General features: G+C 47.2%; 1 pseudogene; it reads right to left on the reverse strand.

Moving 5' to 3' along the window:
* Positions 1-23,712: 23,712 nt before the first annotated feature.
* Positions 23,713-24,254, reverse strand: LOC132529444 (large ribosomal subunit protein eL21-like; annotated as a pseudogene).
* Between the last annotated feature and the right edge of the window lie 503 nt (positions 24,255-24,757).

Below are 24,757 nucleotides of genomic sequence, written 5' to 3' on the forward strand. Positions count from 1 at the left end.
GGGTTCCTTGTTCCCCAGTCCCAAGCCCCTAATCCCCTGAACCACCAAGCACCATCTGGGCTTGTTCCACATTTTTCTGCCTCATCCAGAGCCGAAGTGATGACGCAGGTGGCATTTTCTAGGGGCCCCTCCCGACTCACTTTCCTCCCAGCTCAGCTTCTCCATTGCCCACCCGTCCCCATCCCTGCACCCTTTGTCACACCCTCACCCCACACTCGGCAGCTTGCAAGACTTCCTTCCTCCTCCGAGTGCCAAGTGCCACGGGAACTGGAGAGAGGTGCTGCAGCTCTAAGACCTGGCTCCTCTCCAGCCACGTGTGAAGGGAAGTATCAGCACCTACCCACACGGACAGGAATTGGGCTCCGCTCCCACAGACACCAGGGATGCGCAATTCTCAAGGTGCTTTCAGATGAGTATCACTTGCCTCCTGGATCCTAACACAGGAGGCCCAGCAGGTGCTGAAGAAGACTGCAAGCAGGGTCACCAAAAATAAATGAGGAAAAATAAAACATTTTAGAAAGATGTTGATATGTAACGTTGTAAAAGCACTGTCAAAATAATAATCATCAAAAAAATCAGAACTCATTTGGACTATGGTATTTCCAGTATTGTTTTAATTTTGTATGACTTCTGCAGTGGTGGCGATCCCCAGAATCTCTTCCAAATATAGTGGCCCTGCCTACGGGGAGTTTGGAGCAGTGAGACTGGCTGCGGCTGAGCTGGGCAAGACAGGGAGAGCTGAGGCCTGGGCCCATAATTCTGATATTTGCTGACATGAATGCCACTTGGGACCCCAGAGAAGCCATAGGGAGGCCTCCCCCAGCCTCAGGTCCCTGTCGCTCAGCTCCCCTAGGCCCACATTCAGGTCAGAAGTTATCTCCCCCACTCCCAGGTACAGCTCTCTGAGCTGGAGGGGTGAGTCCGGGGCTGGGGGCAGGGGAAAGGGGTAACATGTCCAAGGCTGCACAGCCAATTCCAGACAGAACCAAGGCTTGAACCTTATGTGGTAGGAAATGAAGGGCCCGTGCAATCCACGTCATTGGTACCAGTGCAAAAACCAGAGCCTTTACTGAGAGCTGTCCCTGGCAGTGACCCAATGTTGTAACTAGGCCAACAGTTCGCTTTGAGACTTAAATTTGGACGAGCAGGTGAGTGTGTTATTTCCACATCCTTTTGCAGACATCAGCTACCCTTCTGTCTTTATTAGAACATGGATTTGATACATCTTCATACTACACACATTCTTCATTCAACCCGCCAACCCTTGCTGAACACCAGCTGTGGGCCAGGTGACTAGAGAAGATAAGTAAACAAAGAATCCACAATCCAGTTTGTGATTCAGGCAGGGCTTGTGCTAAGTGACCTGCGAGCACAGAGACAGAATGACATTAATTTTGCCTGAGGAGGGTGTAGAAAGTCTCACCAGGGAGCTGGCATTGTGAGATGGGTTGTAAGGGATGGGAAGAAGTCATGTTTATTCAGCATGGTATTACTTAGGGTAATTCTAGTTGCTGTAACAAGCAAACCTTGAAAAGGACAATGGGTCAAACATGGTAGAGGTTTACTATGTATTCAAGTAAAGTCTGAAACTATGTTTCTGATTAACGAGTGACTCTCCTCCACATGGCAATGCAGGGGCCCAGCCTCCTTCCACATTGCAGCTCCACCATCTGCACCTTGCTTGTCTGCATGAAACTAGCAGAAGGGGAAAAGCATGGACAATTACCTGTGGGAAGTTTTTTATGGCCCTTACCTGTAAGTATCACACATTATTCTGATCATATTCCATTGGCTAGCACACAGGCACCTGGCCACACCTAACTGCAAGGAAAAATGGAAATGCTTTTTAAGAATATGCTCAGGAAGAAAGGATGGGTTTGGTGAGCTATAACAGACACGTGTTAATTGTACTGTCTGTTTCATCTGTTACTCTTATCAGCAATACTGTGAAGTAAGGCACTATTATCATTTCCATTTTACAGATGAGAAAGCTGAGGTTTGAAAAGATTCTACAATTGGCCCAAAGTCACAGAACTGGTAAGTGGCTGAGCTGTGATTCAATACCAGGTTGGTCTGTGTGAGTCTGAGGTCTATTCACTTACCCAATCCCATCAAGATTCATAGATTCCCAGGAAAGAGAAAGAACAGAAAGCAAACATGAGGGTGAATGGAGAAGAATAAAAAACCAATGGAGGGTGAGAAAAAGGAAGCAAAGGGGAGGTATATTTTGAAGGTGATAACACCAGCCAGTGTGGAGGAAGAAGAGAGGAAAGAGACACAAAGTGAAGTTAATGAGAATCTTTGCAGTTCATGCTGTCATCCATGCTTAAGCCATGGTTACCATGGAAAGGTTTAAAAACAGGCCCCACCAATCTCACCTATGACCACAGATAGAAAAATCTTAAATAAAATACTAGCAAACAAAAACCAACAGCACATTTTAAAACAGCACATTGTGACTATTTAACATGCATTGGAGATATTCACCAATGCAATTAGATAAGAGAAAGGAAGCAGAGGTATAAGAACCAGAAAGGAAGAGGTAAAAACTATCTCTATTTGCAGATGATATGACTATATATATTTGGAAAAGCCAAAAGAATATGGAAAAACTGCTATAAATGTTGAGAATTTAGCAAAATAGTAAGATAAAATTAACATGCAGAAACCAAGTCTTCATAAATATAAAAAATTATGTTAGAAATTGTAAAAAACAGCAGAGCAGACTCCATTTATAATAGCAAAACTTAAAAAAAAATTAGACATAAACTTAACAAGAAATGTGTAAAATCTATAGGAAGAAAAAGTTTTAAGTTCCTGAAATGCAAATATGTACACTTGAGTAAATTGATGTATATACCATGTTCTCAGGTAGAAAAATTCAACGTTTTAAAAATGCCAATTCTCCATAAGTTAATTTATAAATTTACTGAGATCTCCCACTCCCAAAATACCGTCTATTTTTCCCTGGAACATCAGAAGTTGATTACAAAATTCATAAGGAAAAAAGCTAGTAAGAGTAGCCAAAAAAAAGAAAAAAAAACTAAAAAAGAAGAGTAATAAGGGATCCTAGCATTAAAAGATATTAAATATATTTTAAAGCCTCTATAATTATAACAGTATAGTATTGGTGCACACATTGATCAAAATCCAGAAATAAACACAAGTGTATATGGAAATTTAGTATATGATAAAGGTAGCATTTCAAGTCAATGGCAGCAAAGAAGAACATTTTATTTTATTTTTAAAATTTATTTTATTTTAATTTATTTGTTTGTTTATTTATTTATTTATTTTGGCCATACCACATGACATGCAGGATCTTAGTTCCCCGAGGGATCGAACATGTGCCCCCTGCAGTGGAAGCACAGAGTCTTAACCACTGGACCACCAGGGAAGTCCCAGAAGAACATTTAATTTTATTTTATTTATTTATTTTTTAAAATTTATTTATTTGTTTGTTTATTTTTGGCTGCATTGGGTCTTCATTGCTGTGTGCAGGCTTTCTCTAGTTGTGGCAAGCAGGGGCTATCCTTCGTTGTGGTGTGCAGGCTTCTCATTGCAGTGGCCACTCTTGTTGTAGAGCACGGGCTCTAGGCATGCGGGCTTCAGTAGTTACAGCACACAGGCTTAGTAGTTGTGGCTCACGGGCTCTAGAGCTTAGGCTCAGTAGTTGTGGTGCACAGGCCAAGTTGCTCCGTGACATGTGGGATCTTCTCGGACCCAGGCTCAAACCCGTGTCCCCTGCATCGGCAGGCGGATTCTTAACCACTGTGCCACCAGGGAAGCCCAGAAGAACATTTTAATAAGTTGTGTTGAGACAACTGGGTAGCCATATAGAAAAGGATAAAATCAGATCCAGTCTTCACATTGCATGCCAGGATAAATTCCATATGAACCAGAAATCTAATTGTAGAAACTAAATAAAATTCTATAAAGAGAATATATGTAAATTCCTTTATAACCTGGGGTTGGAAAAACATTTTTTAAACTATGACTAAAAATCCAGAAGCAATAAGGGGAAAAAATAGTAAAGTTACTATATAAAAAAGTTTTCATTTTTTTATATAAAAAAATAAGAACAGTGAAAAAATGATAAACTGGGGAAATATTTTTAAGCTTATATCACAAAGAGTTAGTACCCCTAACAACAACTCAGTAGAAAACTGGATGAAAGATATGAATAGACAGTTCCCAGGGGGAAAAAAAAGCATGTAGCCACTAAACTTATAAAAATAGAAAATGCAAATTAAAACTAAACCAAGATACCACTTCTTACCTAACATATTGGCAAACTCCAAAAATTTAACAACATACACTATTGGAGAAGCCTTAGGGAAACAGGCACTCTCACGTAATTCTTGTAGGAAAAAAAAAAAAAAAGCACTCCCTATCAAGAATTTGGCAATATCTAGCAAAATTACGTAGGTCTTACCTTTTGACCCTGCAATTCCATTTCTAGGAATCTATCCCAAAAGTACACTGAAAGAAATACAAAATGATGTAGGTAAAAGTCATTCATTGAAGCATTATTTGTAACAGTCAAAAACTGGAAAAAAAACAAATATTGATCAATATGTAATTGGTTGAATAGCCTATGTACATCCATACAATGGATTACTATGCAGCTGTATAAAAGAATGAGGACAATGTCTAAGTAATGTTATGGAGAAATTTCCAAGACATATTGTTAAGAGAGGGTGCAGAACAGAGTGCATAGTTTTGTCCTTTTTTTGTGTAGAACAGGGAGAAATACATATAAATACAAACACACACACACACACGTGTGTGTGTGTTTTATTTATATTTTTAAGAAGAAACAATTGAAGGAATCCCCCAAGCTAATAAAAACAATAGAAGTGAACATAGCTAGAAGTAGACTTATCTGAATGTACCGTGTTTTATAGTTTTGACTTGGGATCAAGTAAAAAATGAAAAAAACATCAAAGAATCTCAAAATTTTTTCAAAAATTCACAGGCCAACTTGAAAGCTTGCTATAGCACTATCAAAAGACCTGGCTATAACCCAGCTCCACCATTAACTCTCTGTGTGACCTTTAACCTCTCCAAGATTCAGGTGCCTCCCCTTTTAAACCTCTCTGCTTCAAACGCTGATATGGGAGATACAAATGCAGCTGGGCCCACTAATCCCATGATCACTCCAGCAGTGATCACCATCCCTGTTCCTCTGTAAATGTTGACCCAACAAGTGACAGGTAGGCAGGGACTGTTCACAAGAATTGCAAGTCCTTCAGAGCACTTGTTTACTTGATCTCTTAAAATTAAGCTTAGAATTTCTACTATGTTTAATACTAAACACAAATCACCTATTTTGAACTTAATGCCACCCATAAAAGTGTTTTGAGAACTGTTAGTGTTTCTGAGCTTGTATTTAGTTAATCAAATAATTTTCTGTGGCTATTTTTAAGTGTTTATTTGGTTAGTCAAAGGTTTGATCTGTGTAAAATTGGCTGTATCATGTGTAAGAACTCTGGAAAACCATAGAAAAAATGGTAATAAACATTAAAGGAGCAAGAAACAGACTGTAATGGGGGGCGGTATATGCACCCAGGGGGTGCTAAAGCTGGTTCATCTGAGTTCAGACAATATTAGAATTTTTGTTTAGATCTTCATGTAAAAATTAAGAAAGAAATGATACTTTACTAATGGTTAATTTACAAACTGACCTCTAGGTTGTCCCAAATCAGGTGGCCACAGTGTGGTGAGGTTAACCGCAGACCCTCTGCCATAAGTGTTTCAGTGCGTGGGTTTCAGGTTTGCCCAAGGCAACTGAGTTTGCAAACTACTTTTCATTAAATCAGCTCTCAAGAAGTGGACATATGGCTTTAAAAGACTCCCAAGGAACTATGGGCTGAAGATAATACAAATCACGTAAGCACAGGAGAAAAACAAGCAAATGACAAAGCTGACCCTCCTCTCTTCCAAGGACAGCCTTTACTTTCAGCTGTTTTGAGATAAAACCAGTGACAAATCTGACAAACAATTACCCCTAGCCCCCAATTTTTAATTCTCAAGAAGACTATTTGAAAAGTGGGTTATTCCCATCATAGTAAGTGATGGCCCTTGCACGAAGTCTATATTGGGTCTTGAGATATTGATTCCTGATGGCAGTGCCTGAACATAACTTATAGGCACTTAAATATACGTATATTGGAGGGATGCACGCTCAGAAATTTTTGCTGGTGGCATCCATGATCAGAAAGTTTAGAAGCTCCTTTATGTTGATCAAGGCAGGCATACAACATCAGAGAAAGAGAAGAATGATTGGAAATGAAAAGACCAGGAGAGGAGCTCAGCTAAGGGTTAGGACACAGAATCTGCAGCGAGGCCGCCTGGGTTTGAATCCCAGCTCCTCACTTACCCACAAGTTGACTTAACCTCTCTGTGCTGCAGGTTTCTGTGAAATGTAGATGATGACTGTACCTACTTCATAGGGCTGCTATGAGGATTCAGTGAGTTAATAACACCTCAAACAAGGCATGGCTCATTGTAAACACTCCCTATGGGTTTGCTATGTAAGTTACAAGATCCCATAGGTTTTCATCAAGTGGAAATACTAATTGTGAATAAACAGTATACCGTATTATAAACTAGCATAAGAAGTATGTGTCACAAACGTGAGCTATTAGGAACAGGAGTCAAACAAAACGGCAGATGAATGGCAGATGCCAGGCTGGTGACAGCTACTGGAATGATAATCCTTGGGCTCTCCCCTCCCATGGGATACACATGACATCATCTACACAGGCTCTGGGGGTGACAGAGATGAAAAGAAATCAGATGCTGCTGGAGCTCCCAGCCTGATGGTGGCGGCAATGATGCCAACATGACGACCCAATGAGACAGAGGCTGGGACCAGGGGGGGTCTGGCTGGGATAAGCTTTTCCTTGGTCAGTCTGATTCCCTCTGACTTGGATAACTCTCCTGCTGACCCCGTGTCCGTCTCCTCTCCCCGACCTGGAGCTCAGGGCATCAGTCCCCATAGCAACCAGGTTCCCTGAGGGAGAGTTCTGACCTCAGCCAGTGAGCTCACCAAATGGGGCACCCATTCCGTGAGAGCCCACCTGAAGGAAGGTGAAGGCTCTCGGTCCCCAGGAGCAAGGGACACAGAGAACAATGGCATCGCAGCACATGGGCTTTCACCTGCCTCCCAGTGTGAGGATCTATTATTTATCCAAGTAGTGTGGGCTTCCAGAAGCCCAGAGGGCTGGGTGCCTTATTCCATCCATCAAAATAATAACTAAGTAGTTAGTAAATAATAGAATGGAATTGATTTTGTAAAAGGCAAGCAGTTAGGTGCCTCATGGGCTGGGACAATGAAATTCAAGGACTGGAGAGGGGACCTGAAAAGGACTGAAATCCTAAGAGGCTGGGCAGGGCAGGGAAGGAGGTTGTCAGGGAAAGAGACAGGGGCCCCAGGCTGCTTTGCCTTCCTCCGGTCCAGAGCCCTGTGGGCGCTATACATTGACCCTCCATTCAGCCTAGCATGCCCTCCAGCTGGGGCCAGATTCTAGGAGCTGCTCATGAGAGTAGATCTTGCAGAAGGGGCTGGGGTTCTGTAGCGGGGGGCCAGGGCAGTGGCACCCTTGTATTCCCAGTGCCCAACCTGGACCTTGGCTCAGAGCAGGGGGCCATCCAATATTTGGTGAAATGAACAAAGAAATGAATATGCATTGGCTCAGAAACCAGAGGGGCCATATGGCGAAGGGGTCAGTCACTCAGACCCTGCAGCCAGAGTGCCTGGGCTCTGTTACTTCCTACAGCATGACCTTGGGTATGTTATTTAATCTCTCTGTGCCCCTGTTTCCTCATTTATGAAAAGGACGAGGGGATTAAATGAGTTATTAGAAGTCTAGAATATTGCCCAGTACCTGGTAAACACTAGCTGTTACGATTCGCAGGACCACGGACCGTGGTACCACAGCACGCAGGCCAGGACCTTCGTCACCCACCCACATGCCACGTATCGCCATGTCCCCCCCATGTGTCCTCCCTGACAGCTCTCAGGTATGCCCCACCTCCCTGACCTCACGACCTCCCCTCATCCCTCACCCCTCCTTTCTGACCTGCAGGCCTCCAGGCCTCCTCCTCTCTTCTCAGTGGCATCGAATGCCAGGCCAACCACGGGAGAGATCATCTAAGTCCTTTCTACTCAAGCTGTGGACCTTGGACGAGCAGCACTGGCATCACTGGGGAGCTCGTGAGAAACGCAGACCCTCTGACCCCACCCCAGACCTACTGGATCCGAGCTGGCCCTTCAACACGATCCCAGGGGATCTGCATGCACATTAAAGCCAGAGAAGCGCTGGAGTGGTCCTCAGCCCTGCTGCATATTAGAATCACCAGGGAGCATCGAATCAGAATTACTGGGGGTAACGCTTAGCCATCAGTAATTTTTACAAGGTTCCTGGGGTTAAGAACCACTGACTAGACAAATGCCCTCCATTCATTCACAGAGAGGCTGACTAGGGTCAAATCTAGCCAGGGAAGAGCGGGCCATAGGACACAGGCTCCCTTCCTCCTGGCTCGACAGTGTGAGAGCTCAGCTCCTGTTCTGGGCCCCATGGAAATGATGGTGGAGGAGATACTGTCTTGACCCTGAGTAGCTCCTGGTCTGGGGAGGGAGACACTCAAGTAAAGAACCAACAAGGTAGTGTGGGAAGGGCTGGAGTCTCCGTGCAAACTTGAGAAGCACAGAAGAGGGAGTGAAGGACCCACCTGGGGGAGCCCCAAGGGGAGGTATGGGGTGGGCGGTCTCTGAGCCTCGTCCTGAAGAACTGGGAATTTGACAAATGCGAGAAGGAAAGATCATTCCAGAAAGAAGGCACAGCATTGCAAAGGCGTGAGTTCACAATTGGGCTCCTTGGTGAGTGGGGACTGGTGAGAAGCTCAGAGGGGTGGAAGCCTAGTGTTTGGAGAACACAGCTTGGTGAGAGATGAGGATGGAGATATTTTCAAACTGAATAGACCTAGACTGCCACGGAGGGGAGTCTGGACTTTATCCTGAGGGCAACAGACAGGCACTGGTAGGAAGGTGCAAGGACAGAGCCACACTTGACTTTCAAGATCACTGGTGGCAGAGGGGACAGTGGATGGGAGGGGACAAGCTGGGGGAGAGGGGAACACAAGAGATATGGAGAAAGTGTAACCTGGACCTGTGGCAGAGGATGGAGACGAGGAGCCAGATGCAGGCTGTAAGTCAGAGGAGAAGTCAAGAAGAGATGTGTGGGATGGAGACAAGCCAAGCTCCAAGGTCCAGAGCAAGGATCTCAGTGTGAATCCCAGTTAACTGCCTCCTTTCTGTGCCTTAGCTTCCTTACCCGTAAATGGGACTAACAGCAGGACCTCCACCCAGTTTTGGTGTGAGGATTAAATGCATCAATACTGGTGGAACTCATAGAACGTTGCTTGGTACATTGTAAACGCTTGACAAGTGTGTTACGGCATTGATGACCAGCAGAATATCAGACAATCATGCTTCTCTTTCTTAGTCTAAATGGCACTGGGAAGCACTTTACTACTTGGGGATTATATTTCCCTGCCACCTCGATCTTGAGATGAGGCCACGTGACTGAGTTCTGGCCAACAGAATGTGGGGGACATCATGTATGCCACATCCCCACCTGGCTCAGAAAACCTTCTTGGGCTGCCATACTCTCTCTTCCTCTTCCTGCCAGTGGGATATCCAGGCTCAGAATGACCTTGGGGGTGGGGCTCGAAATGATAAAAGACCAAAGACCATCGCTTCCTCCCCTCCGTGATGCTAACTCGAATCCATTCATCTGTCATTTATGTGGCATCATGGAAGAATCAGTTGTTCCCCAGAAGTTAACTATCCCGTCAAGAAAGTAAAACATACCAGAAGAACTAAGCTGGAGTCCCCTCTCTGATTTTAATTGAGTGACCTTGAGTGAGCCCCTTGACCTTTCTGAACCTTATCAAGAAAGTGGGGATAAACTCATTTACAGGACTGTCAAGAAAATTAGACCAAAGGGTATGTGTAAATGTTGTTTGTAAATTTATATAAGAATGATTCATTTTCTTTAAGATGCGATCATCTGGTGTGCCTCATTTAAACAATGGATCTAAGAGATAATTAAACATTTGGATGGCCCAGAATCATCATTATGGACATTGATTATTGCCCTAAATATAACTGGACGATTCCCTCTGGGCTTGTAGAGATTTGGGGGGCTGCTCGCCCCTTCCCTGAATAGGCCCATATTGCTGTATATAACTAGCTGTTGCTTATCTTAAGGCTACAGTAAAAAGACGGAAACCATATATGTATATATTTCTTTTTTTTTTTTAACTTTGGGTCTATGAGCCAGATCAACATTCAGCCATGGTTGAGAAGATCCAGCCTCAGGAAGCTTGCAGGGTCACCCTGCAGGTCAAACCCTGCTTTGCCTCTGGGTTCCCAGTACTCTTATACTCCTTCAAAACCCAGCTCAAGGTTGACCCTTGAGCCCAACCACCCCCATGTTCCCAGGGCTCCTTTTGCATTCCTCCAGCAGAGTGCTTAGCACATCACGGTCCACATTTTTTAAATCTTATCCAACTGCTTGCAGGTAGGAGCTGGATCATCTGCATCTAACCTGGACTCAGCACAGTGCCTGGTACCTAGTAGGCACTCCGGAAATTTTGTTAAATGAATAACTCATAAGTCCAGTAATTTTGGATAGTGATGGGAACTATATCATCTCCCACTGAAAAATCGTTTCTCTTTATTTTTGAGTCATACTTAGAGTCTGAACTATTTCCTTTGTTTCAATTACATTAGCTAATCAGTTCAATGCTTAAGCTTTTTCTTGGTTATTTTCCACGATAGATATCATTTGTTTCCATAAATAATTTAGGTGCACATTGTGTATCCCACTTAGAAGGCAGTAAGCACCTCCAGATACTTCTGAATGTGCTGGAACTGCGAAGAAAGGGAAAGCATCCACCCTGAGGGGCTTCTTAACTAGACAGGTGCTGAAAAGGAAGGACACCTCCAGCGCCAGGTTGTAGTTTCCACAGATGGCTGCAATCGAATCTCCCATCTCATGTGTTTCTGCAATATGACCTTGACTCTTCTCCCGGTGAGAAGGGGCACCTATGTGTGCTCCCCCCGAATCTGGACAGACTCATGATTTCTTTGACTGATAGAGATGGCTTGTTACACTGAAGGGGCAACTGAAATGCCACCTGGCACTGCACAGCCAAGATTCCTCACTTCTGATGGTCATCTGGTCCCTCACTCACCCCCAAACCCACAGATGCCCCACCGCCTCAAATTCAAGAATATTTCTGAATCTACCTCTCACAGGCTTCTGTAATCTGATTCATTTGGCCTCTTTGATGTTACTTCCAGTGATATCTTCCAGCCCCTCTTATAACCTACACACACACATACACACACACACACTAAAGAGAACATTCTTTCTTCAAAGGAGACATTCAGGTGGCCAATAAGCACATAAAAAGATGCTCAGCGCCACTCATCATTAGGGAAATGTAAATCAAAACTGCAATGAGATACCACCCCATACACAATGGAATATTACTCAGCCATAAAAAAGAATGAAATCTTGCCATTTGAGACAACATGGATGGATCTAGAGGGTATCATGCTAAATGAAATGTCAGAGAAAGACAAATACTGTATTATTTTACTTATATGTGGGATCTAAAAAAACAGAACAAATGGACAAACAGACAGAAACAGAGTCATAAATACAGAGAACAAACAGGTGGTTACCAGAGAAGAGGGGGTGGGGTAAACAAGAGAGTTTACTTCTCTCACACAAAAAAGTAAAGAGATAGGGAGTCCAGGGACATCATGGTTGTTCCACAGTCATCAGAAACCCAGGCTCCTGTCATGTTCCATCATCCTCAGTACACTTCTTCTATCTGCAAGATGGATTGACACTCCAAAGTGGATGCTAGAGCTCCAACCATCACATCAGCATTCCACACCAGCAGAAGCAAGAAATGGGGATAAAGGGACTCTCCTCCCAGCTGAATCAGATCCTTTTGAGCAGCCTTTCTAGAAGTCCTACATAACACCTGTGTTTTCACTTCTTTGAACTTAGTCACATGGCCATGTCTAGCAGCAAGGAAGGCTGGGAAATGTAGTCCCAGCTTTGTTACTAAGGAAAAAAGGGACAATGAATAGTGAGGGGCAGTTAGTAGTTTCTCAGTACAAGATTTTCCTGTGAAACCAGTCCACTAGGATATCTTATATCACATATCACCAAAACCACACAGTTTATCTTTACTGTTAAACACTCAGGGTTTTATGTAATAATAATAATAGTGGTAGTTACCATTCATTGAGCCTTACAATGTGCCAGACACTAAGTGGTTGATCTGCCTTATTTTATTTAATCCTCACAAAATCCCTATATGCAGGTATTAACTATCATTAACCCCAATTTGCAGGTAAGGAAACTGAGACCCAAATGGAGGTTAAATACCACATGCCTAGGGCCACAAAGCTATTAAGAGTTGGGATTTGATTCACAAGCTTGTCACGACAAGAAACCGTGTCATCTAAAGCACCCAGCACAGTGGTTCACAAAGAGAAGACATTATTTAAAACAAACAAATAAAACCTTGTTGGTTGTATGAGTAATTAACTCAGCATCGAGATAAAAACAGGAACTAGACAAGGGACGTAGTAGAGTGACCTGGGCCTTCTCCAGGTACAGGAAACCACAAGTCTGAGAAATGGGCAGGAGTTCAACACTGTGGTTTCAAAAGTTGGGAGATTTGCAGAGACCATGGGATGAAGCAGCGCTGGAGTTCAGGGCCTGACTCTGCCCCCTGTTTGGGGTCTTCTGGCCAATGTTCCGCAGGGAAAATTTATGCTCCAGAAGTGATCCAGTGTGCCTTCTTCCGCAAGCAAGAAGAATTTTCGTTTGATGTGTCTACTGCTTGTTTGGATTCCTTTAATTTTTTATTGTTCCTTAGTAAGCAGTTAAAATGTCAATGAAGCCATCTTCCGTAGCTCAAACATACCCAGTCAAGTCGCTCAGCATTTGCTGTCAGTGATCAGTAAATTATATTGTTACTATTATTAGTAGTTCAACAGAGATCATTCATGCTGGTTACAGAAGCCTCTGAGAGTTGTTTTCAGCTTTTTTTATAACAGTGCTACAGAGTTTAGTACCAGCCTGGGATATCACTTTCCTAGGGCACAGCCTCTTGGAAAAGCAGGATTGGACCTCTCCTTTTGCTCTAAAAAAACGTTTATTATGAAAAATTTCAAACATATACCAAAGGATTAGTCTGTACCATACAAAATTGCCATCTGAAGGTCCAAAATGGTTAAATAGCAACGATTAGACATGAGTTAAATTAATAGTATAATGACCCCCATTATCCTATCACCAACCAGTTACAGCAATCATCAGCTCAAGGTCAATCTTGTTTCGTCTAAACCTCTCCACCCTCCTCTCCACCATGGATTATTTTAAAGCACATTCCAGACCTCTTATTAGTTTATTCACAAATATTTCAGTATGCATTCCTGAACAACTAGGACTCTTTCCAATCTCCAAATCATTTTAACATCCCTAAAAATTAAAATTATTCAATGATATCAGTAGACATCCAGTCAGTGTTCAAATTTCCCCAACTGTCTCATGAATGTCTTAGGTTTTTTGTGGGGTTTTTTTTGCGGTACGCGGGCCTCTCACTGTTGTGGCCTCTCCCGTTGCGGAGCACAGGCTCCGGACGCGCAGGCTCAGCGGCCATGGCTCACGGGCCCAGCCGCTCTGCGGCATGTTGGATCTTCCTGGACCGGGGCACGAACCCGCGTCCCCTGCATCGGCAGGCGGACTCTCAACCACTGTGCCACCAGGGAAGCCCAGAATGTCTTAGTTTTTACTGTCATTGTTGTTTTTTAGTTTATTAGTAAGAATCAGGATCCAAACAATGTCCATATATTATAATTGGTTGATATTTCTCTTGAGCTTCTGTTCCTCTTCTGTTTTGTTTGAGGTTTTTGTTGTTGCTGTTCTTGCTGTTGTTCCTTTTCCTTACAGTCTCTTGTTGATGAAACCTGTAGCGTTTTTCCTATAGATAAGACCTCGCTGCATCTCTGTAACTGGGAGTTACCTCTAGAGGCTTGATCAGATTCAGGTTTGATTTTGGGGGGCAGGAATACTGCATAGATGGTGTTGTGTTCTTCCATTGGAAGGAACATAATTTCCAGCTATCATTTTATGATATTAGCTGTCATTGACGGTCACTGCCTAGATTCACTGTATTCTAAATGGCTGTAAATTGACCTTGGTGACAGGCAGGTGGCAATATTCAGTTAAAGGACTCCCCTTGTTCCTCCCTCCCGCCCCCCACTGTGTTTTTTGAGAGGCCTGATCTGGGCCAGGATGGGGCTGGATGCTACACTTGTTGCTTTTTTCTCTCCTCTTTTCCCCGACCCACCCCCCATTTCTGTGGGAAACATACATTAATGGAAGACTAGGGAATTCGAACAAGTCTTGAGTTTGGGTCTAGCCCTGCGGATGTCAGCCTTGGAGGTTGCTAGGATACGCGTAGCAATGAAGACCCAACACAGCCAAAAAATTTTTAAAAAAAGCATTCAGACACCTGCACCCTCTCCCTAGTCCTGCACCCCCAAAACTGCACCTTGGCTCAAAAACCATAGGGCACAGGCCAGATGAGCTCAGGTGGAGGGCACAGGTAGGGCCCCACAGGTTTCCTGGGTGTGAGATTATCCATCTCCACCCTTTCCTGGTACAGGTTAGCGGATGTCAGGCCTAAACAGTCAGGACAGTTTTCTCAGGATCACTCAGAGAATCTGTGTAGAGTTCAAACAAGAGCCAAGACAGATGGGGAGACAGAGGAGGCAGCCATGCTGGCATCAAATGCCACAGGTGACATGCCAGGAGCCAGTCTGCTGTGATTTATGTGCCACCATCCCTGGGGTGGCACAAGAGCTAAAATCCTTTCTGACAGCTCAGGACCGAACTCCTCAAATCCCAGCAACAGCTTTTCCCCAGCAACACCCAAGCTCACTGACAACAGTTCAGCGGAATAGCCCTGCCCTGAGAAGCCAGTCCAGGGAAGGCTCCTGCCAAGGACTGCCTGTCAGGCAGGGGAGCTTAAACCAGGCACAGCGGTGAGGGTTGGTCCTTCATTCCCATGGCTTTGGGATTACGGGCTCTGGAGCCAGCCTGCTTGGGCGCGATGCCTGGCTTTCCCACTCACCAGTCTCATGACCTTGGGCAATCATTGTCCTTACCCAGCCTCAATGTCAGTGGGGAGTTAATGTTTATAATATTAATAAAATGATATATAAAGCTTAGCACAATGTCTGCCTTTTAGGAAAACACTCAGTTAACGCTAACCATTATTATACATGTCCACGTCCTGCCTGCCCGGCTCTGGGGATGAAAAGGAGAGTGGGCCAGACGAGATCCTTTTCCCCCCAGGGCTCCTGGCCCCGCGGGGAGGACCTTCAAGCCGGTGGATGTGGTGTGGAGGAACTGGGTCAGAGCCTGGTCCTGGGGAATTCTGTAGAATGGTGGCAGTGGGCGAGGATGTTAAAGCAGAAACTCTCTCCTCTTGCACGTGAGGAAGCTGACGCCTGGCGACACAGCGCCTCACCCCTTATCAGTGGCAGAGCCTGGACCTCCGGCTCGTCGGGCCCTTCTGCAAACCCAGCACTAGACCTTTGGGAGCCTGGGGCACAGAGATGCCCATTGTCAAGCGCGGGGGTAAGCGCCGGGAAGGCTGTGTCCCCAACCAATGGGAGCCCAGAGTGATGATGTAATGCTTGGCCTCCAACGTCATTGGCTGCTCTTCCTGCCACTCCAAAACCCACTCCAGGGCAGTGCTTTTCGCGGCTGGGGGTTTTCCGCAGAAGGAATCAAGGGTGTGGGGAGGGGGTGGGGCGCGAATGGGGGGAGCTAAGGACTGAGCCAGGAGCCCGGGTCCCTCCCTGAGCAGACCCGGGGACTGGCAGCTGCCGGCTGCTGCCTTTACCAAGCTCTAAGCTCATGGGGGAGCGCGGGGAGAGGGTTCCAAACACCCCTACTCTATCACCCCCTGGGGCAGCGCAAGTGTCTTCCAGTCTGCGGGCGCGCAAATCCTAGGAGAGTCAGGAAAGGAAGAGGCACTAGCCCGGCCCTCCGGGGAAACAGCCTGGTGCCCGGAGGGAGGAGGCTGAGCTGAGAATGTGAGGTGTGAGATTCGGATACCTACGACTTGCTCTAGACACGTGATGAATTACAGGTTTGAGTCCAAAATGTGGCATGGGCAGCCAGGAGCTGCCCAGGACTTGCCTTCGCCTCAGAAATCCCTGTGCTTTTTTAAAAGACCATTCAAATGGCCCGAGGGAGAGAGAGCAGGGGGAGTTGGGGATGGAAACCAAAGCAGCTTTTACTTCTCGAAGGAGGGGCTGAGACACCTGTGGGCCCCTCCATCCTCCCTCTGCCCCAGGAATCCCAACTGCACGCACCGGCACACAGGGCCCTATCCCTCCCCCAACCCTATGAGGTAATCCCTGTCGTGATCCCCATTTTACAGATGAGAAAACTGAGGGATGGAAAGGTGCAGTGGCAGAAAGCCAGGACCTGACTCTGGACTGTCTGACGCCAAGGCTGGTGCTCTGTGGTTCACACAGGTCCCCAGCCAGAGGGACCAACCTGGGCATGGGGAGTCCTGGGATAGAGGGACTGCTTGGGTGGGGGGAAGGGTGGGCAAGGGAGAGGCTGCCTTGCAAAAACACACTTCCTGCTGGAACCACGGAGTCAGGACACACGGAGCGTTTCCTTGCTCTCCTCAGAAACAGGGCAGAGGCCTAGGACTACCCATGCCCCCACCAAACTGCACATTCGGGGCAGAGGCAGTAGGTCCCTCCCTTCCAGCCCCTCCCATGGGGGCTGGCCCTCTAGCCTAGGCCTGAACTAGCCCACTTCCCACCTACTTCCTACCTGTGCTTTTGCCAAAGGTGTGCAGGTGACCTGGGCCTCTGTCTCTGTCACACAGAGCGCCCTCACAGGGCCGGAGACGTGGGTTCCAGTCCCAGAATGACCTTGGCCTCTTAACAGCTATGGAACTCAGGCATGGTCTTGGAGCCTCTCTGGGCCTCCCTCAAGGTCCTGGGGTCACACCCACACGGCAGGTTCAGAGGACTCCTGGCATGCAGTAAGCCCCCCCCCACACACACACACACAGGTAGCCTCCTTCCCTTCTCAGATGCAGATCTTCAGGGGGTAACACAAAAACTGCAGGCTGGGGATCTGGACAGGATCTCAGAGCTCCCTTAGACTCCTCACCCCCCACTTGATAAATGAAGATACTGAGCCCTCTTGAGGCAGTGCAAGGACTGAGGATGGCTCTCCAGACTCCCAGCTCAGGCTCTTCCCACACCCACAGGTCTCCTTCCCCACCACCCGATGCCCACAACCTCCACTGCCCTCACCCCCATCACTGTGCCCTTGCTGTGAACCTAGCTGACTAGGGACTCTTTAACAAAAAGGAAAGGGGCAGGACAGGCTGGAAGGCCCGCCTTTCTTCTCTGAGGGGCAGGCTGGGACCCCTGCCCCCAGGCCTTCTGAGCAGCCCCCAGACAGAAGTGGGGGTTGGTGGGGGAGAGACCAGGTACAGGAAAAGGACAAGGAGAATGACTGATGACTGTAGTTACAGGGAGGGGCACTCGGGGGTCCTGAGCTGGCATGAGGGGCTGACCATCCATCCACCCAGCCCGGACGCCAGATTGTTCTGTGTGGCTCTGCTCCCCTCCCCCTCAGAGAGGGGCAGAAGAAGGGGTGAAGGGGGAGCTTGGCTCTGGCAGCAAGGGGAGATTATGGGGAGGCAAGGCAGTGCTGGGCAGTGTGGTGGGACCATTGGCATGGGGTTCCAGTCTGAGCCCTGCTGTGAACTTGCTGTGTGACCAAGGACAAGCTGTTTGCCTTCTCTGTCTCAGGCTCCCTATTCCATAATAAGAGGTTAGACTAGAGGGTTTCAGGGGCACATTTCAGCTCCAGCACCAGCAGAGGAGGGGGGCATATCTAAGACCCCCTCGACCTTACTTGTCCTAACTCTACCCCCCTGCTTCATCAGCATCTCCTGTAAGGCTTCCTCCCCTCTAACAACTAGAACAGTAGATATGACCAACCCCATGTGGCCATCGATGCAATGAATGCTCAGAAGGTGTGTTAGTTCACTCAGGCTGTGTAAGAGAATGCCACAGACCAGGTGACTTATAGACGAGAGACATTTATTTCTCACAGTCCTAGAGGCTGGAAGTCTGAGATCAGGGTGCCAGCATGGTTGGGTTCTGGTGAGGGCCCTCTTCTGGGTTGCAGACAGCCAAGTTCTCATTGTATTCCTATGTGGCAGAGATGGGGAGAGAGCTCTGTGGGCCTCTTTTAAAAGGGCACTAATCCCATTCATGAGGGCTCCACCCTCATGACCTAATCACTTCCCAAAGGCATCCACCTCCTAACACCATCACATTGGGGGTTAGGATTCCAGTGCATGAATTTGAAGGGGACACAAACATTCAGTCCATAATAGAGGGCACAAGGGAGGTGCAAAAGTCACCACTGAGCAGGATCTGCCAGGAAGCAGTCTTGTGATAGGTGTTCCAAAGGCCTGGCCACTGGCAAATATCAATAGGAAAAAACAGGCTGAGGAAACATCCCATCAGGCTGGCCTATTTGTCTGTGAACCTGGCAGGCATTCAACTGGTCAGCTCATCAGATAGCAGTCAGGCTGGTGGCCAGTCAGCCAGGCAATCAGATACTCACTTGATCCATCATTCAACAGCTGGCCAGGTCCGCTGCCCTGGAGGTTCCAGGGCCCCTGGCTGGAGAATACTTTGGGGCTACCTCCAGCCCTCCCTTTGAAACAGAAATTCTGGACTGCTCACCATCCCCAGGTACCGCACACTCTCCCACCGCCAAGCCTTGTCTTCCCATTCCCTGTATTGAACACTGTATGAGTTCTCTATTTCACAGTAATGCTGTGTAACAAACCACAAAACCCATGCTTACGAGTATGCATTTGTTTAGCCTCTGAGTCTGGGGGTCAGCGAGGCAGTTCTTTTGTCTTAACTGTCTCACTCATGTGTCAGCGGGCAGAAGAGCTGTGGGCTGGGCTCTCTCACATGCCAGGGCCTCAGCTGGGACAACTGGGTGACTTGCCTCTGCTCCATGAGGTGTCTCATCTCCCAAGAGGCTAGCCCAGGCTATTCCCACGGAGGAGGCTGGAGTCCAAGAGAGTGGGTGGCAGCATGCGAGTCCTCTTATGGCTTGGGCTCCGGACTGACACACTTCTGCTGCATTCTATCAGCCAAAGCAAGTATCAAGGGCATCCCAGATCGGAGGTGGGAAGGAGCTGCAAGATCTCACGGCAAGGAGCGTGGGCCAGTCCCCGGGGCCATCAGTGCAATCGGCAGCAAACACCATTGCTCTTCCCTCTACCTGTTAGCCTGTTTCCTGTTCCTCAAGACCTTTCTCAGTCTAGTTCTTTGAAGTTTTGCCTGAATGTGCCTCTACACAGCCACTGCAGTTTAAATGAAGTGCTGGCTTCTCTCTGCCCTCCTAGTATTTTTTTGGTGGTTGTCTTAAAGCCCCCAAGGCCGTGGGTTGACTTTCCCAGCTGCCTCCACGGTTAGGCGTGAGCTCCAGAGCCCATGAGCTGCATCAGAGCCAGGAATGACAGCAGGTGGGGCTGCGAGCTGGGAGGCCAGCCTGGTGCAGAAGTCCCCTACCTCCACCCACTGAGAGTCCTAAGCAGCTCACCCTCCTCAGAGCAGGACACTGTATGAGACACCCACCCCTCCCAATTAGTACCCGTCTGTCCGTGGGCAAATCAGCTAATTTCTCTGAGCCTCTGTAACCCCTACTCTGGGGTAGCTAGAAGGGAGGGTGGCTGACAGCGGAGGTCAGCCTCAGGGCCCACAGCAGGCGTGATGCATGGCAACTTCCAGTCTTCTTCCCTTGGTCGTCACAAACCCAGACTCCCTCTTTTTCCCAGCATAATGCAGAGCCATGCAACAATTTCCCGGGCAGGCCGAGCCCGCTCCGCGCTGTTCTCCTGCTGGGCTCCCCTCAGGTTTGGTGCCCCTGGGCATTTGAACATACAGCCTAGCTCACGGGGAATCGCATACGCACGCTTCTCCCTCCAGTCCGCCACATCGCCCCTTGCCTTGGCCGCGTGTTATCTCCTCTCTGCTCCCCTCCCCGCCCCTTTACTTCTACCCAGCTGATGCTTCTGCAGAAATGCCCAACCAGGCCATCACGGCCTTCCCAGGAGGATGCCTCCAGAACCCAGAGGCAGCGGGAGGCTCCCAGAAGGTGGCCTCGGACGGCACCTTCATGTGCGCTCGCTGTCATGCTGTCCTCCCAGAGCCTGGCCAGCACCGGGCACTCAGCGAGGGCTTGCGGGTGGCATTGTGACTTGAAAAGGAGGGTCTCAGGCTGGCCCAGATGATGCTCTGCTGCCCACCCTCTCCCTGGGTTCCTATTTTTGCTCCTCTTTCTCCTATTTCTGAGACAGCTCTGTGTCCCGATCCCTCTTCCCACAGTATGTGTGGGACGCCTCAAATGCTGAGCCTGTGAAATTCCTACAGAATTGATCATTGTGGGGCAGTGAGCTCGGGCTGAAGAGTGCAGTTGCTGGATTTGGACGGCGTGGATTCCCACCACTTGGGTCTCAGTGATGGTATCTGGGATTCGCTGTCACCCACCTAACTGCCAGGGGTTTCCAAAGGAACCTGAGTCCTGAGTGAGTGGTAGGGGCTCCGGCTGGCATTCCGGGGTACGCTCCCAGAAGGCAGGAAAAGGCGTCACTGGTCTTAAGCGTTATAATCATGACCTACACTGATACAGCAGTTCCCTGTGCCAGGCACCACCTCAGTGCTATGCATCAGTGACCCATCACTTGATCCTCACAAGAGGACAAGGATTCTAGGTGCCATCATGACCATCGCCCCATTTTACAGATGAGGACACTGAAGCAAAGAAAGGAGAAGTCTAAGTGTGACAGGGTATCCTGGATTAGGTCCCAGAACAGAGAAAGGACATTGGTGGAAAAACTGGAGATAACTGAATAAAGTCTGGAGTTCAGTTAACAGTAATGTACCAGTGTTCCTTTCTTTCTTGGGATGAATGTAAGATGCCAACATCAGGGGCAGCTGGGTGAAGAGTATGTGGGAACTCTCTTTGCAAGTCTTTTGTAAATCTAAAATTCTCTTGACATAAAAAGTTTAAAAATAAAAGAGGTTGGGCTTCCCTGGTGGCGCAGTGGTTGAGAGTCCGCCTGCCGATGCAGGGGACACGGGTTCATGCCCCGGTCCGGGAAGATCCCACGTGCCGTGGAGCGGCTGGGCCCGTGAGCCATGGCTGCTGAGCCTGCGCGTCCGGAGCCTGTGCTCCACAACGGGAGAGGCTGTAACAGTGAGAGGCCCGCGTACCGCAAATAAATAAATAAAAATAAAAGAGGTTAAGTGACTTGCCTGAGGTCACATGGCTACTAGGTGGCAGAGGGGAGAATTAGGTCCCAGACCATCTGGCTGCAAAGACCATGCTTGTGGCCCCCATACTCCAACTCAGAGGGCCACTGTCACTTGCCCTCCCCAGCACACATGACCACTATCATCATGTCAGAGGGTGGACAAGCCCATGCTTGGAGCCTTGGCAGGAAGTTCCAGGGGTGCGTCCCTCCCCAGGGCAGTGTGGGAAGTGTGCACACCTGGATCTGTGTTCAGTCTCAGCCCTGCCCCCATCCTAGCCCCAGGAACTTGGGTGAGTGTTTCCTTCCCTTAGATCTCTTCTTCAGTTATCCCCATCTTCTGATGCCTAATCCAAGCCCCATCTTCTCCCTGGTGTCGTTCCTTCTCCTTGGGTGTCTTCTTTATGTCTGGAGCAAAGTGGGTTCCAGACTGGATAACCCAGTCCTTCCCCAACCAGCCAGCTATGTTCCTTGATGCTGTTGACATTGTTCACATGTCAGAAATGAGCTCTGCCCATCAGAGGCACCAGCACCTGCCAGACAGGGCTCCTCCCCAGAAAATGGAGTCCCAGCTGCAAAGTTCTGATAACTCCACCTCTTCCCTCTGTTCCCTGATTTAAGGGTGATGACAGCTGTGGCTTCTACCTCTGTGTTATGCTCATATCCCCCGTTTCACTTCTTCAATTCTCCAGCACCTGTTCAAATAATTTCTTACATTAAAGTCTGTTGGGAAAACAAAACCAACAAATGCTGTGTGATCCATAGGGCAGCCTGGAGAATGCAGGCCTGAAACCAACCCCATTCACTACAGTGCCTGTGCCTGACTAGATGGCATAGCTTTTGGAGTTAGACTAGCTTGAGGTTGAATCCAAACTGTACTACTTACTATCTGTGTGACCTCAGCCTGTTTTCTTAACCTCTCTGAGCCCCGGGGGGGGGGGGGTTGGGGTTTTTTTAATCTATAAAATGGAAATAATCATAACCAACCCTCAGGGCTGTTGTAAGAATTCAGCGAGATGATGCATCTAGCCCTTCTCACAGGACCTGGAAATAAGAGTTCAGTAAGTGATAGCTTTTGTTATTGTTATCATGATTAGTATTGGAGAAGTCTTACAAGGGAAGGGGTTCATTTGGTCTTCATGTGTGGCTAGCAGCCTCCCGTGGAGAAAAACTCCACTTTGTTGCTATATCAGATATCTACTGCTGCATAAAAATATCACTGTAAATCTCTGAAGCTCGAAACAGCAATCGTATTATTTTTCATGTCTCTGTGGATTGACTGGAGTTGGCTGGATGGTCCTGTGGGTCTTGAGTGAACTCACACATAAGTCTGCAGTTGCCCAGCTTGGGAGAGGCTCTGCCACATGTGTCTTTCATCCTCCTCCGTGGATCACTAGGCTGGCCTGAGCACAGCCTTCTGATGGTGATGTCAGAGGCGCAAGGGGACGAACCCCATCAGGTAAGCATTTGTCAGGACTCTGCTTGTGTCAGCTCTGCTAATATCCCATTGGCCAAAGCAAGTCATATAGGAGCCCAGAGTCAAGGGGTAGGGAAGTGCTTCCTCCCCACAGTAAGAGGGCACTGCCAATTTACATGGCAAATGATGTGGATACAGCAGGGGTGAAGAATTGGGTCCATTAAGGCAATCAATCTATTGCACCCTACACTCAACCTCAATTACTCAGATCCTTCCCACATGCAAAAATCAATCACTCCCATTGCAAGACTGAGAAACAGCCGGTGACATCAAGCTCAAAATCTACTTTCTCATGATCTACATCAGTCCAGATACAGCTCCTTTTGATCCAAGACCTCTGGGCAAGTTATCCATCTCCCATACCTCCAACATATAATGGTAAGCTAGGGACAGGACATCTGCAATAAACATTCCTATTCAAACAGGGGAAGAAGGAGGTCCATACCAGTCACTGGTCCATAGCAATTCTGAAATCCTGCTGGGAAAACGTTTCCAGCTACCACAACTTGGGGATAGGTAACATTCCTTGATTAGCTCCAAGATCTGCATTCTTTTTTTAATATATATATAAATTATAATTGGCAGTTTATTAACCAGTGGAGTATATTGCACAGCAAACTACCTCACATCTTTCAGGAAGAAAAACTACTAAATTTGGAAAGTAAAGACATCACCCACTGAATCTGGACACAATTAAAATGTGCTTTAAATATTTCTTTGGGGGAGGGGACACAACACTTCTACTCAATTAAGAGAAACACTTGTACAGTCCAGGTCCCTTATTTTCTTTACACGCATCATGCCATGAGTTCATAGGGAATGGGCTCCAACAGTTCAGGCTCCTTTCCATTGGTTCTCACAAAGTGTGCTTCTCTGGGTGGAGCAGGCTGGTGCTTCAGTTGAACCCAAGTACCTTTCTTTTTGGCTTCCTTCTTTTTCTGATCATTTTCCTTCACACATTTCAGGAAGCTATCTCGGGTCTTAGAGTGCTCAGAAGCTCAATATGCACATTAATTCTCTTGGCAAGAATCTTGCCCTTAACTTGCTTGTTTACAACAGTGCCAACACCATGCTGCATAACATTGTAGACTCTTCCAGTTTTGCCATGGTAACATTTGTGGGGCATTCCTTTTTGAATAGTGCCCATTCCCTTGATACATACAATATCACCTTTCTTGTAGAGTCACATGTATGTGGCCAAAGGAACAACTCCGTATTTTCTAAAAGGCCTAGAGAACATGTAGCAGGTGTCCCTCCTCTTTCCCTTTGTATTGGTCATTTTGACAAATTACTGGAAGATGGCGGTTCCAACTGAAAGGCTCCAAGATCTGCATTCTAAGAAAGGTTCTCTCCCCATTTTTCTCTATGGCTCTTGCTCCGGCCTCTGAGATGTCCTTCCTTTTCTATCACCATCCCTGGCTACTTCTGAAGGCATTATAAAACATAGCCTTTAAGCAATCTTTTGAAACTGTTTCCTACCCAGAGGTCTTTTTATATTTTGAACAATTTCCATCTCTTTTAATTCAGGCTACGAGTCGTTTTGTCAATATAACTCTGTCTAAACACTTTGTGGGTTCCCTTTGTCTTTGATTCCATTCTACTGCATGTGCCAGAAGCCACAGCAACAGAACAGATTCCACCTTCTCTATCATGCTTCTAATACTACTTGCAAACTAGGCAGTTATTTTACGAGCTTGTCTCTTTTTTGTAGTACCTTATCAAACACAGTCATAAAAGCCAACTGATGCTTTCAGTACGCGGCTGAGAAATCTCTTTGCCCAAGTC

The sequence above is a fragment of the Lagenorhynchus albirostris genome, chromosome 1, assembly GCF_949774975.1.
Source record: "Lagenorhynchus albirostris chromosome 1, mLagAlb1.1, whole genome shotgun sequence".
Lineage (NCBI taxonomy): Eukaryota > Metazoa > Chordata > Mammalia > Artiodactyla > Delphinidae > Lagenorhynchus > Lagenorhynchus albirostris.